At 39.6% G+C, this 15587-nt stretch overlaps 1 pseudogene; it reads right to left on the bottom strand.

Annotated features, from left to right (window-relative positions):
* Positions 1-5419: 5419 nt before the first annotated feature.
* LOC131766936 (nucleophosmin pseudogene) lies at positions 5420-6210 on the bottom strand (annotated as a pseudogene).
* Between the last annotated feature and the right edge of the window lie 9377 nt (positions 6211-15587).

Here is a 15587-nt window from a genome sequence, read left to right as displayed (position 1 = left end):
TTTCTAGAAGAGAAATGATGATGCTGGGCACTTGATCAGATTCTTTTTTTGTTGTTTGTTTTTTGTTTTTTTTGTTTGTTTGTTTTTGTGTGTGTGCTACGCGGGTCTCTCACTGTTGTGGCCTCTCCCGTTGCGGAGCACAGGCTCCGGACGCGCAGGCTCAGCGGCCATGGCTCACGGGCCCAGCCGCTCCGCGGCACGTGGGATCTTCCCGGACCGGGGAACGAACCCGTGTCCCCTGCATCGGCAGGCGGATTCTCAACCACTGCGCCACCAGGGAAGCCCGATCAGATTCTTAATAATGTTCGACTGCTGAGTCTTTGGAATTTTCTGACCCACGAACAAAAAGCATGATTGCCCTGGTCCTAGGAAGAGGCTATCCACTTTCCTCTACCTACCTTTCATTCCCCGGGATTTCTAACCATATGCAACTATTTCCCAATGGCTCCTTTCATGGATCTTTATCATTACTGGTCTTTATATGTTCTTGCCACAGTTTCTGAATACATCTCAATTTATATTTAATTAAAATATTATTTGATATGACTTTCCAGAAAGGAGGCAAATTTGCAAAAATAATAAAGTTACCATAAAACTAGCAAATACTGTACCTGTAACTAGACTCAAGGTTAATGGAAATAATGATTTCAACAATAGGAAACTCAGAGTAATACCAAGGCTATAAACCAAAGACTAAAGGTAAATATGATTAGTGCTAGGGGAAAGCCCTGCCGAAATGGTCAAAAAGAGGGATCAACTGGTAAGAGCTTATTAAACAATAAAAACCTCAAGGACGAAAAATAAAAACCAGACAGAACAGATTAAATAAAATGTACAGTCAGCAGATATAATTTACATATTAAATAGAATCTTACCTGCTTGATCAAGTTCAAGCAAAAAATAAGGAACAGATATAGATTTAAATAACTTCTTTACCTGGAAGAAGTTGAAAAACAAGGGGGAAAATGTAAAAATAAAAAAAAAAAAGTTATAACCAATAGTAGAGTCTCTTGCCCACGTTTGTTACTTCCCTCCTCAATCAGCCTCATCTGAACACGTTCTAGTTCATTTTTATGTAACCCACAAGATACTCCCTGTTGACAGAAAGATATTTAAGAGGGTATTTGAAATCTGTTGATTCTAATCTGTTTTCACTGATTCACCTGTATGGCTTCATAAAATATATTTTACATGTTTAGTGACTCAGTCTACCCCACTATAAAATGGGTTTAATATTAACCGTGTTTAAAAAGGCACTGGAATACTTAATGTTTCCAAAATATCATGTGGCAACCCTGAGAAAAAAACACATCCTACTATAGTCAAAGTATTATTTCTTTTTGGCCAAGTAACTTTTAACCAACAAATCAGTTACAAAAGTCATATGAGCAAGATTACATAAATTTTAATGGCAAAAAACAAAATTTTAAAGATAAGAATCCTTTCTAAGAATGACTTGAAGGAAAGGGCAAGGAAAGCTATAGTTGGAAGACTGCATGGACAAAAGTCAATTCATATGCCAATGCTCATTTTCTAATACTAAAATAAAAAGTTCACAACATGAAAGCATGTACTCTTAAGACTTCCTTATCTGCTTAGTTTTAGAAATAAAGCATTTGCAGTTTGTTACCAAAAAAAAAAGAAAAAAAAAGTTTTCCAGATTTAGAAGTAAATCCTAAATTATCAAAATTTCAAAATTATCAAAATATGATAATATGTGAAATTTTAGAAAATATACTCTCTAAATTCCAGAGGACACATGACCCCACTTCGAGAAACTATTTTGTAGGTTATTTTAACTCTGATTAAACTTAAGCATTGTTCTTCATATAAGATTAAAGATCGGTACTGAATATCAGAAGTGCCAGTTTCTAGCATATTTTCATTGATAAAAGTAGAGAATGGTAAATTTTGTCTGTAAAGTAGACACACTATGGAGAAATGGCAGTGGATCTGGATATCACGCAGTGGATAAGCTGCAATGAGACATCATTTGCTAATTCCAACTGCATACTTCTGACTTCACACTGAAACAAAAATCACGTTTTCTGAAAAGGTTGGGGTGGGTGTATCTTTGCCCTTTTTTTTTTGAATTTTATTTATTTTTTTATACAGCAGGTTCTTATTAGTCATCCATTTTATACACATCAGTATATACATGTCAATACCAATGGCCCAATTCATCACACCACCACCCTTACCTCCCCGCTGCTTTCCCCCCTTGGTGTCCATACATTTGTTCTCTACATCTGTGTCTCAATTTCTGCCCTGCAAACCGGTTAATCTGTACCATTTTTCTAGGTTCCACATATATGCGTTAATATATGATATTTGTTTTTCTCTTTCTGACTTACTTCACTCTGTATGACAGTCTCTAGGTCCATCCACATCTCTGCAAATGGCACTATTTTATTCCTTTTTATGGCTGAGTAATATTCCATTGTATATATGTACCACATCTTCTTTACCCATTCGTCTGTCAGTGGGCATTTAGACTGCTTCCACCACCTGGCTATTGTAAATAGTGCTGCAATGAACACTGGGGTGCATGTGTCTTTTTGAATTATGGTTTCCTCTGGGTATATGCCCAGTACTGAGATTGCTGGGTCATATGGTAATTCTATTTTTAGTTGTTTAAGGAACCTCCATACTGTTCTCCAGAGTGTCTGTATCAATTTACATTCCCACCAACAGTACAAGAGGGTTCCCTTTTCTCCACACCCTCTCCAGAATTTGCTGTTTGTACATTTTCTGATGATAACTATTCTTTTTTTTTTTTTTTTTTTTTTTTGCAGTACACGGGCCTCTCACTGTTGTGGCCTCTCCCGTTGTGGAGCACAGGCTCCGGACGTGCAGGCTCAGCGGCCACAGTTCATGGGCCCAGCCGCTCCACAGCATGTGGGATCTTCCCGGACCAGGGCACGAACCCATGTCCCTTGCATCGGCAGGCAGACTCTCAACCACTGCACAACCAGGGAAGCCCATGATGATGTCTATTCTAACCAGTGTGAGGTGATACCTCATTGTAGTTTTGATTTGCATTTCTCTAATAATTAGTGATGTTGAGCAGCTTTTCATCTGCTTCTTGGCCATCTGTATATCTTCTCTGGAGAAATGTCTATTTAGGTCTTCTGCACATTTTTGTATTGGGTTGTTTGTTTTTTTAATATTGAGCTGCATGAACTGTTTATATATTTTGGAGATTAATCCTTTGTCCATTGATTCGTTTGTAAATATTTTCTCCCATACTGAGGGTTGTCTTTCCATCTTGTTTGTAGTTTCCTTTGCTGTGCAAAAGCTTTTAAGTTTCAGTAGGTCCCATTTATTTAATTTTGTTATTATTTCCATTACTCTAGGAGGTGGATCAAAAAAGATCTTGCTGTGATTTATGTCAAAGAGTGTTCTTCCTATGTTTTCCTCTAAGAGTTTTATAGTGTCCAGTCTTACATTTAGGTCCCTAATCCATTTTGAGTTTATTTTTGTGTATGGTGTTAGGGAGTGTTCTAATTTCATTCTTTTACATGTAGCTGTCCAGTTTTCCCAACACCACTTATTGAAGAGATTGTCTTTTTTCCATTGTATATCCTTGCCTCCTTTGTCATAAATTAGCTGACCATAGGTGCGTGGGTTTATCTCTGGGCTTTCTATCCTGTTCCATTGATCTATATTTCTGTTTTTGTGCCAGTACCATATTGTCTTGATTACTGTAGCTTTGTAGTATAGTCTGAAGTCAGGGAGTCTGATTCCTCCAGCTCTGTTTTTTTCCCTCAAGACTGCTTTGGCTATTCGGGGTCTTTTGTGTCTCCAGACAAATTTTAAGATTTTTTGTTCTAGTTCTGTAAAAAATTCCATTGGTAATTTGATAGGGATTGCATTGAATCTGTAGATTGCTTTGGGTAATATAGTCATTTTCACAATATTGATTCTTCCAATCCAAGAACATGGTATACCTCTCCATCTGTTTATATCATCTTTAATTTCTTTCACCAGTGTCTTATAGTTGTCTGCATACAGGTCTTTTGTCTCCCTAGGTAGGTTTATTCCCAGGTATTTTATTCTTTTTGTTGCAGTGGTAAATGGGAATGTTTCCTTAATTTCTCTTTCAGATTTTTAATCATCAGTGCATAGGAATGCAAGAGATTTCTGTGCATTAATTTTGTATCCTGCAACTTTACCAAATTCACTGGTAGTTTTCTGATGGCATCTTTAGTATTCTCTGTGTATAGCATCATGTCATTTGCAAACAGTTATAGTTTTACTTCTTCTTTTCCAATTTGTATTCCTTTTATTTCTTTTTCTTCTCTGATTGCCGTGGCTAGGACTTCCAAAACTATGTTGAATAACAGTGGTGAGAGAGGACATCCTTGTTTTGTTCCTGACCTTAGAGGAAATGCTTTCAGTTTTTCACCATTAAGAATGATGTTTGCTGTGGGTTTGTCATATATGGCCTTTATTATGTTGAGGTAGGTTCCCTCTATGCCCACTTTTTGTATAGTTTTTATCATAAATGGTGTTGAATTTTCTCAAAAGCTTTTTCTGCATTTGTTGAGATGATCATATGGTTTTTCTTCTTCAATTTGTTAATATGCTGTATCACATTGATTGATTTGTGTATATTGAAGAATCCTTGCCTCCCTGGGATAAATTCTACTTGACCTTGGTATATGATCCTTTTAATGTGTTGTTCAATTCTGTTTGCTAGTATTTTGTTGAGGAGTTTTGGATCTATATTCATGAGTGATATCGGTCTGTAATTTTCTTTTTTTGTAGTATCTTTGTCTGGTTTTGGTATCAGGGTGATGGTGGCCTCATAGAATGAGTTTAGGAGTGTTCCTTCCTCTGCAATTTTTTGGAAGATTTTGAGAAGGATGGGTGTTAGCTCTTCTGGTCCTGGACTTCTGTTTGTTGGAAGATTTTTAATCACAAGTTTCAATTTCATTACTTGTGATTGGTCTGTTCATATTTTCTACTTCTTCCTGGTTCAGTCTTGGAAGGTTATACCTTCCTAAGGATTTGTCCATTTCTTCCAGGTTGTCCATTTTATTGGCATAGAGCTGCTTGTAGTACTCTCTTAGGATGCTTTGTATTTCTGCGGTGTCTGGTGTAACTTCTCCTTTTTCATTTCTAATTTTATGTTTTTTAAATACTGAGTTTATTTCACATGTATATTTTTGTCTCCCCACCATTTCCATTTATCTTACCACCACTACTACTATGTCCTATCATAACATTCCATACATACTTAAAACCAAGCAAAGGGTGGAGTTCCATCTTTAAAAACTAAACAGGCATTTTGGACAACACATTCTTGGCAATGGAACCTGGACAACATTTATCAGACATGGTAGGGAAAGTTCTCACTCTGCATTATAAAAAGGACAGCTAAATATCAACTGTTACAGAAATGAAATGATGGAAAATTTTAACAAACTGTTTAAACTATTTTCTTAAAGAAAGTTCCTCCACTGCCAGAGATCTTGAATAGCCTCCTTGTCAGTCATCTGGAAACAATTCTTCACATAATTGATGAATTTGGCTTCCACTTTGGGAAGGGAACCACCTTTTTCTATACTTGCTTGCATTTTTGCTTTAATGTCTTCTACAGAGCTAGGTCCTTTCAGTGTTTTAGGAGTTTTTTCCTGTTTTTTGAAGGATTCTTGACCTTTTGATCTTGGTGTTGATGGTTTTGAGTCTTTTCCATTCTGGACTGATTTTTGTGCATTTTTCGCTGGAGTATCTCATACAGATTTCTTTACTGGAGCTTTTTCTTCAGCTTCCTCATCATCAAAGGCATCATTATCATCATCTTCATCATCATCGTCGTCATCATCATCATCTTCATCTTCATCAGCAGCAAGTTTTACTTTTTTCTGTGGAAACTTGCTACCACTTCGAGGGTCAGAACACTTTCCAGATATACTGAGGAGTTTCACATCCTCCTCCTCTTCATCTTCTGACTCTGCATCTTCCTCCACAGCTACTAAGTGCTGTCTGCTAATATGCACAGGCCCTGAAACACACTTCAACCGTAAGACCACAGGTGGTGTTATTTCAAAGCCCCCAAGGGAAATCATTGGTTGCACAGACATTTTCAAAGTTGCCAGTGTTACTTTAATTAGACTGCCTTCATAATTCATCGCCTCTGCTTCGACAATGTACAATTCATCCTTTGCACCAGCCCCTAAACTGACGGTTCTTAAAGATAACTGGTGCTCATTTTCATCATTATCCACCTTAAAGTGATCAACTTTGTCAGTCTTTAGTTCACAACCAAAAAGATACTTCTGGGGCTTCAGGGGGCTCATGTCCATGTCCATCAAATCTTCCACGGGTTGGTGGCATGCACTTCAGTGGGAGAAAGTGGACGGAGATAAAAGACTACCATTCGAAGGAACAGTCATGCAGGACAGAATCAGACCAGTGACTCTAATTTTATTGATTTCAGTCCTCTCCCTCTTTTTCTTGGTGAGTCTGGCTAATGGTTTATGAATTTTGTTTATCTTCTCAAAGAACCAGCTTTTAGTTTCATTGATCTTTGCTATTGTTTTCTTTGTTTCTATTTCATTTATGTCTGCTCTGATCTTTATGATTTCTTTCCTTCTACTAACTTTGGGTTTTATTTGTTCTTCTTTCTCTAGTTCCTTTAGGTGTAAGGTTAGACTGTTTATTTGAGATTTTTCTTGTTTCTTGAGGTAGGCTTGTATAGCTATCAACTTCCCTCTTAGAACTGCTTTTGCTGCATCCCATAGGTTTTGGACAGTCGTATTTTCATTGTTATTTGTCTCTAGGTATTTTTTAATTTCCTCTTTGATTTCTTCAGTGATCTCTTGCTTATTTAGTAACGTATTGTTTAGCCTCCATGTGTTTGTGTTTTTTACGTTTTTCCCCCTGTAGTTCATTTCTAATCTCATAGAATTGTGGTCAGAAAAGACGATTGATATGATTTCAATTTTATTAAATTTACTGAGGCTTGATTTGTGACCCAGGATGTGATCTATCCTGGAGAATGTTCCGTGCACACTTGAGAAGAAAGTGTAATCTGCTGTTTTTGGATGGAATGTCCTATAAATATCAAGTAAATCTATCTGGTCTATTGTGTCATTTAAAGCTTGTGTCTCCTTTTAATTTTCTGTTTGGATGATATGTGCATTGGTGTAAGTGAGGTGTTCAGGTCCCCCACTATTATTGTGTTACTGTTGATTTTCTCTTTTATAGCTGTTAGCCGTTGCCTTATGTATTGAGGTGCTCCTATGTTGGGTGCATATATATTTATAATTGTTATATCTTCTTCTTGGATTGATCCCTTGATCATTATGTAGTGTCCTTCCATGTCTCTTGTGACATTCTTTATTTTAAAGTCTATTTTAGGGCTTCCCTGGTGGCGCAATGGTTGAGAATCTGCCTGCCGATGCAGAGGATACGGATTCGTGCCCCAGTCCGGGAAGATTCCACATGCCGCAGAGCAGCTGGGCCCGTGAGCCATGGCTGCTGAGCCTGTGCGTCTGGAGCCTGCGCTCCGCAACGGGAGAGACCACAACAGTGAGAGGCCCGCGTACCACCAAAAAAAAAAAAAAAAAAAAAGTCTATTTTATCTGATATGAGTATTGTTACTGCAACTTTCTTTTGATCTCCATTTGCATGGAATATCTTTTTCCATCCCCTCACTTTCAGTCTGTATGTGTCCCTAGGTCGGAAGTGGGTCTCTTGTAGACAGCATATATATGGGTCTTGTTTTTGTATCCATTCAGCGAGGCTGTGTCTTTTGGTTGGAGCATTTAATCCATTCACGTTTAAGGTAATTATCGATATGTATGTTCCTATGACCATTTTCTTAATTGTTTTGGGTTTGTTTTTGTAGGTCCTTTTCTTCTCTTGTGTTTCCCACTTAGAGAAGTTCCTTTAGCATTTGTTGTAGAGCTGTTTTGGTGGTGGTGAATTCTCTTAGCTTTTGCTTATCTGTAAAGCTTTCGATTTCTCCATCAAATCTGAATGAGATCCTTGCCGGGTAGAGTAATCTTGGTTGTAGATTCTTCCCTTTCATCACTTTAAATATGTTATGCCACTCCCCTCTGGGTTGTAGAGTTTCTGCCGAGAAATCAGCTGTTAATCTTATGGGAGTTCCCTTGTATGTTATTTGTCATTTTTCCCTTTCTGCTTTCAATAATTTTTCTTTGTCTTTAATTTTTGCCAGTTTGATTACTATGTGTCTCGGCGTGTTTCTCCTTGGGTTTATTCTGTATGGGACTCTCTGTGCTTCCTGGACTTGGGTGGCTATTTCCTTTCCCATGTTAGGGAAGTTTTCGACTATAATCTCTTCAAATATTTTCTCGGGTCCTTTCTCTCTCTCTTCTCCTTCTGGGACCCATATAATGCGAATGTTGTTGCGTTTAATGTTGTCCCAGAGGTCTCTTAGGTTGCCTTCATTTCTTTTCATTCTTTTTTCTTTTCTGTTCCACAGCAGTGAATTCCACCATTTTGTCTTCCAGGTCACTTATCCGTTCTTCTGCCCCAGTTATTCTGCTATTGACTCCTTCTAGTGTATTTTTCATTTCAGTTATTGTGTTGTTCATCTCTGTTTGTTTGTTCTTTATTCTTCTAGGTCTTTGTTAAACATTTCTTGCATCTTCTCGACCTTTGCCTCCATTGTTTTTCCGAGGTCCTGGATCATCTTCACTATCATTATTCTGAATTCTTTTTCTGGAAAGTTGCCTATCTCCACTTCATTTAGTTGTTTTTCTGGGGTTTTGTCTTGTTCCTTCATGGGGTACATAGCCCTCTGCCTTTTCATCTTGTCTATCTTTCTGAAATGTGGTTTTTGTTCCACAGGCTGCCGGATTGTAGTTCTTCTTGCTTCTGCTGTCTGCCTTCTGGTGGATGAGGCTATCTAAGAGGCTTGTGTAAGTTTCCTGATGGGAGGGACTGGTGGTGGATAGAGCTGGGTGTTGCTCTGGTGAGCAGAGCTCAGTAAAACTTTATTCCACTTGTCTGTTGATGGTTGGGGATGGGTTCCCTCCCTGTTGGTTGTTTGGCCTGAGGTGACCCAACACTGGAGCCTACCTGGGCTCTTTGGTGGGGCTAATGGCAGACTCTGGGAGGGCTCACGCCAAGGAGTACTTCCCAGAACTTCTGCTGCCAGTCTCCTTGTCCTCACGTTGAGACACAGCCACTCCCCACCTCTGCAGTAGACCCTCCAACACTAGCAGGTAGGTCTGGTTCAGTCTCTGTGGGGTCGCTGCTCCTTCTCCTGGGTCCTGATGCGCACACTACTTTGTGTGTGCCCTCCAAGAGTGGAGTCTCTGTTTCCCCCGGTCCTGTCAAAGTCCTGAAATCAAATTCCGGTAGCCTTCAAACTCTGATTCTCTAGGAATTCTTCCTCCCATTGCCGGACCCCAGGTTGGGAAGCCTGACGTGGGCCTCAGAACCTTCAGTCCAGTGGGTGGACTTCTGTGGTATTACTGTTCTCCAGTTTGTGAGTCACCCACCCAGCAGTTATGGGATTTGATTTTATTGTGATTGTGCCCCTCCTACCATCTCACTGTGGCTTCTTCTTTGTCTTTGGATGTGGGGTATCTGTTTTGGTGAGTTCCAGTGTCTTCCTGTCGATGATTGTTCAGCAGTTAGTTGTGATTCCGGTGTTCTTGCAAGAGGGAGTGAGAGCATGTCCTTCTCCTCTGCCATCTTGAACCAATCTCCTATCTTTGCTCTTTAAAACCCAGACTTCACAGTAGGATCATAGTAGGATGTGTTATGCAACAAGCAGGAAACTAACTTTATGTAGAAGTTAATTTCCTTGTGGGCAATTCTCAATTTGAATTAATGCATTACTCATCCTAGAGAGAAATATGAATTAATCAGGCCAAGTACAAATATAAAAACAAAGTTTCACCACTCTGCCTCACTCACATCACAACTGCTAAATGAGATGATAAAAATAAAAAATGAAGGAAATAACCTGGGGGAAATTCTATTCCAAGGTAATTTTTTTTTAATGAATGTGAACAGCCAAGTATATAAGTTGTACCCCCCTCAGAAGAAAATCACTGTTTTTACCAGGAGAGGCACCTAACCATCCTTCATGGCCAAAGACATTGAAAATTCATTTCCATATTAATTGGCACAAATCTGTAAACAGCTTATATATTTTATATTCTGAAAAGCTAAGGAACTGTTATGTGCCAAGGTAAAACCAGAGGATATTTGTCCAGAAGGCCTGGCATACCCAGAAATTATTCAGATAATGACATTAAAGTTGCCAGAATAATTAAACATTTTAATAAGTGTGCAAATACCTACCACGAGCTGTGTAGGAAAAGTTCGTCATTCCCAGAGTACAGTTAATTAAGGAAAACTGCCTAAATAAATAAATAAATGGCAAGGCTTTACCTTTTTAGACACAGGGCTGACAGCTGAGAAATGAGGAAGTCAGTAGAATTCAGGGATAAGATAGTAGGAATGAGAGTAATTACAGGTCAAGGAGATCTGCAATTGTCGGGAACACACAATCTGACTGCCTATCACTAGCAGCAACCCTGACCACACTAGCCCAACCCTTCAATGCAGAACTAGAGCAGAGTCAAAATTTGAATTTTCTAATTCTTTACAAGTGTTTTACAGTATAAAAGTAGAGTGACCAAACAGTGCCTAGCACATGGCACGCACTCAGTGGTGGTTGTTATTAATAAAAGCGTCAACTGTAGGCTTCCAAGTGCTTTCACATAGACTTGAAACCATCTGGGCCTCATAATAAAGCTGCGTATTTTACAGATATAGTAGATAAGGTGGCACTGCCATCCTCATTCTGTTGTTGAGAGAACTGAGATTTATGGAAAGAGAACTGAGGTGTTTTCAGTCCAGGTGTTCCTTCTGCGGTACCACTGTGAGCATGGAGCTATGAAAGGAGAGGCTAGACTAGAATAAGAAACCTCTTTTCAACAGGATCAATTGTACTTGGAATAGAGACAGATATTTGTTGACTGCCATTTAACCAAGGCTCAGAATTGATGGAAGGACGATCACCATCCCAGGTCTTCAGTCTTGATAGGAAAACAGGAAGAGCAAGTAGTTCTCTTATTTAATCAACACTTTAATAGCATTTACTATGTACCAGGCATGTTCTATGGCTCTTTACAAATATTTACTAATTTTATCCTCACAACAAAGTTCTGAGATAGGTACTATTATTATCCATATTTTACAGATGAGGAAACCGAGGCACAATAGGTAAATAACTTAACCAAGGTCACATGGCTAATACGACACGGAACCAAGATCCAAACTCTGACTTCAGAGTTCAGGTTCTTAACCTTATTTGGGAACAGAGAAGATTAGACAACCACATAATCTCAGAACTAAAAGGAATCTCAATCATCAACTAGTCTCAGCTCTTCATTTCAAAGATTAAACAAGCGAGAGGAATCTCAAAAGATCACCAGAGCTAGATATTTGAGCCCCCAGAGGGCCAGAATCATATAACAAATTTCTAATACTCAGCCCTCTTTTAAATTCTCTACCATTTACTGCTTATATTAATCATTTAGAAGTTAGCATGGGTTATCTTAGATCATTTTTCTTTCTAAACATATGTTCTGCCTTCTCAGTTTGAATAAACCCCCTAAGGATGGGACCTATACCTCCTACCTCTTGGCAACCCTACTCCCAATATGATGTCCCCCACAAAAGGCATCATGATGACATTAATAGGGATGAAGCCTCAGGTGACAATGAAGCACACTATGTTCGGGTGAAAAACAAAGATGAAAGGTTCTGCCTACTTTAAGTGTTTCCACTGCTTGCCCGCCTTCCCTTTGTTCTTATTTGGAAAAAGAGAAACACACACACACACACACACACACACATACACATGCAGAGTCAAAAAAATCTGTCTCTACATAAGCCTTCCAGAATAAAAAGGCTTCTGAATTCAACCTCTCTGAGAACTGGAATATAAGTCAAGAGATAGACAAGCTGAGGGAATACTGAACTTAATAAATTACCTGGACAGATAGCCAGTTATGTTTACTCAAGAGTCCACTGTGTCTAGTCCTAGAGCTACCCTGAGTATAATTTAAAGCTAAACTTCAGTGATATTTAAATGCCCTCAACCTTCCTATTAAGCACCTGATCAAGTTTGTCTTTAAATCCTCAACTTCAATCTGTGGTTACATCGAGATGGATTAAACCAGTCCTCTCCATGGCTGTGATCACTGACCTTTTCTCTCTAATAATCTAAGATCATGAACCAAGTAGGAAGCACAGTTCATTCTCTGCCCATAATAAACCAGAGCATGAAGAGATATTTATCCAAATTCGGAGTACCTTAAGTAACAGTTCCTTAAGATATAGTCTCTATAGACGTGCCTAAAAGGGAAGCAAATCACCTGGTTTGATAACTCCCCTACCTAATCTTCCCTGACCTTGACTACCTGACGACTTCTAGTATTTTGCAAAAGCTCAGAAAAAGAGTACTCAAGCAATATTTTGTTCTCATATCAACACTCTCCAAGTACTCTGAAGCAAGTTACACCTACACACACCCCCTTCCTAGGGTGAAATCCAATTGTTTACACCTGAGCTCGAAAGTCTGTCAAATTTCTATCATTCAACAATTTGTCACCACCTGCCAAGGTTAAAGCCTCACCTCGGTATAGCGCTCGCACGTAGACTTGCCGAGGGTGACCGCAGGGTGGCTGTCGATCCTGGCCTGCAGCTGGGGGCTGGGGCCTGTGAGGGCTGTGCTGGCGGACCCTGAGTGACTGCTCACCCCGGTGGTTGAGCTTTCTGGCGAAGTTGGACTAAAGAGATGATCCTTAGCTACAACAGAAGCAAAGACGGTAATTATCAGAAGGAAAAACACGATGATGCATTTTCTAATATCAGTTTCGTTCAAAAAGCCTTACAACTTCAGCCCCAGCAGCCAAACTAAGGGATCTGAGAAAGGACTCCAACGCGGACTACACATTTAGCTCTGTCATCTGACTGGAGACTTCTGGCAACTCATTTGATATTCCCAACTCTTTTTTTTTTTAATTTTAAAAAATTTATTTATTTTTCAATTTATTTTTGGCTACGTTGGGTCCTCGTTGCTGCGCGTGGTCTTTCTCTAGTTGCAGCGAGCAGGGGCTACTCTTCGTTGTGGTGCGTGGGCTTCTCATAGCGGTGGCTTCTCTTGTTGGGGAGCATGGGCTCTAGGCACGTGGGCTTCAGTAGTTGTGGCGCGTGGGCTCAGTAGTTGTGGCTCTCGGGCTCTAGAGCGCAGGCTCAGTAGTTGTGGAGCACGGGCTTATTTGCTCCATGGCATGTGAGATCTTTCCAGACCAGGGCTCGAACGCGTGTCCCCTGAATTGGCAGGTGGATTCTTAACCACTGTGCCACCAGGGAAGCCCTTCCCAACTCACTTGGCATACTCAAGATTAGTTCTCTGGGGATCCTGACAAATGATAGCATGAGTCTGAACCATCCCTGGAGAAACAGTAGGAGGCTCTGGACACTGAGGGCAACATTTACCCGACCCCTACTCCTATCCGTGGTTTACATGCAGACAGGCCCTAAATCAGACATTATGTCCCCTTCTCACACAGCCCTGCTCAGAGACACAGGCATAGATGACTCAAACCAAGGCTTACTCCTTTTCCTTCCGCTAATTCCTGGATAAGGCACAGGATCTTTAGGACACAGATGCAGCAAATTTTCAAAAAAATACTTTCTTCAGAATCTCTGTTTCCTCTCCAGGAGTTTGCTGGGGTCCAATTTGGCACCATAACAAACATGACCCGGCTGAATGGTACGTGATCCCCACATGACAGCACCGTCATCCTGCACAGCATCACCAACCAAAACCACTGAGATACTGCTGCCTCTGGCCTGTAAATATCTTAAACTAGCTGTCTTCTTCAGGGCCCACACACAAATCAAGGTCAATCCTACCCTTATTATTACTTGCTCTGCAAGTTATTTCTTCTCATTTCTGCTTGTCTGAGATCTACCCATTCTCCAATCTCTTCATCATCTTCATAGTTCATATTCATGTTTACTAAGCAGGGAGTGACTATCTAGATGCATCATCTCATTTAATCCTTACAAGGATACCATTAGGTAGGCACTGCTACCATCATCCCTATTTTGCAGATAAGGATACATACTCAGAGAGGTTAAGCAACTTCCCCAAGGTTGCACAGTTTACAGTAAGTGATGGAGCTAAAAATTCAAATCTAGGTTGTAATACTCTAGAACCCATACTTTAAAAAAAAAACAAACCCAGCTTTATTGACATATAATTCATATACCATAGCATTAACCAATTGAAAGTGTACATACAATTCAATGGCTTTTAGTATATTCAGAGTTGTGCAGCCAACAACACAACCAATCTTAGAACATTTTTATCACCCCCAAAAGAAACCCTGTACCCATTTGAAGTCACCCTGCATCTTTCCCCAGCAAGCCCTCCTCCTTCACCACCTCTAAGCAACCACTAATCTATTTTACAGAGTCACACAATATAGTCTTTGTGACTGGCTTCTTTCACTTAGCATGATATTTTCAAGGTTCATCTATGCTGTAGCTTGAATCAGTGTTTTATTATTTTTAATTGCCAAATAATATTCCATTATATGGATATACAACATTTAATTTATCTTTTCATGAGCTGATGGACATTTGGCTGTTTCCACCCTTTGGCTATTGTGAATAGAGGTGATGTGAACATTTGTGTACAGGTTTTTGTTTGAACTCCTATTTTCAATTCTTTTGAGTAAATATCTGGGAGTAGAACTGTTGGGTAATGTTAAATCTTTTGAGGAATCACCAAACTGTTTTCCAAAGCAGCAACACCATTTTACATTCTCATCAGCAATGTATGAGGGCCCCAATTTCTCCACATCCATGCCAACACTTATTATCTGTCTTTTGGATTCTAGCTATCCTAGTGGGTGTGAGGTAGTGTGTCATTGTGGTTTTGATTTGCATTTCTCTGGTGGCTAATAAAGTTGAGCAAATTTTCATGTGCTTATTGACTATTTGTATACGTATCTTCATTGGAGAAATGTCTGTTCAAATCCTTTTCCCATTTTATAATTCGGCTATTTGTCTTTTTATTCTTGAGCTTGTAAAATATTCACAAATCTGATATCTGATCAGATATATGATTTGGGAATATTTTCTCCCATTCTGTAGGTTTTTTTTTTTTTTTTTACTTTATTTGATGGTATCCTCTGAAGCACAGAAGTTTCAAATTTTCTGTTTTAATTTTATTTTTGGCTGTGTTGGGTATTCGTTGCTGTGCCCTGGCTTTCTCTAGTTGTGGTGAGTGGGAGCTACTCTTTATTGCAGTGCACAGGCTTCTCGTTGCAGTGGCTTCTCTTGTTGTGGAGCATGGGCTCTAGGTGCGCGGATTTTAGTAGTTGCAGCACGCGGGCTTCAGCAGTGGGCTCAGTAGTTGTGGCGCACAGGTTTAGTTGCTCCATGGCATGTAGGATCTTCTCGGAACAGGGATTGAATCCATATCCCTTGCATTGGCAGGCGGATTCTTAACCACTGCACCACCAGGGAAGTCCCAGAAGCTTTAAATTTTGATAAAGTCCAATTTATCT

Source organism: Kogia breviceps, chromosome 12, assembly GCF_026419965.1.
Source record: "Kogia breviceps isolate mKogBre1 chromosome 12, mKogBre1 haplotype 1, whole genome shotgun sequence".
Lineage (NCBI taxonomy): Eukaryota > Metazoa > Chordata > Mammalia > Artiodactyla > Physeteridae > Kogia > Kogia breviceps.
Note: the sequence above shows the minus strand (reverse complement) of the source record. Positions and strands in the feature narration are given on the sequence as shown.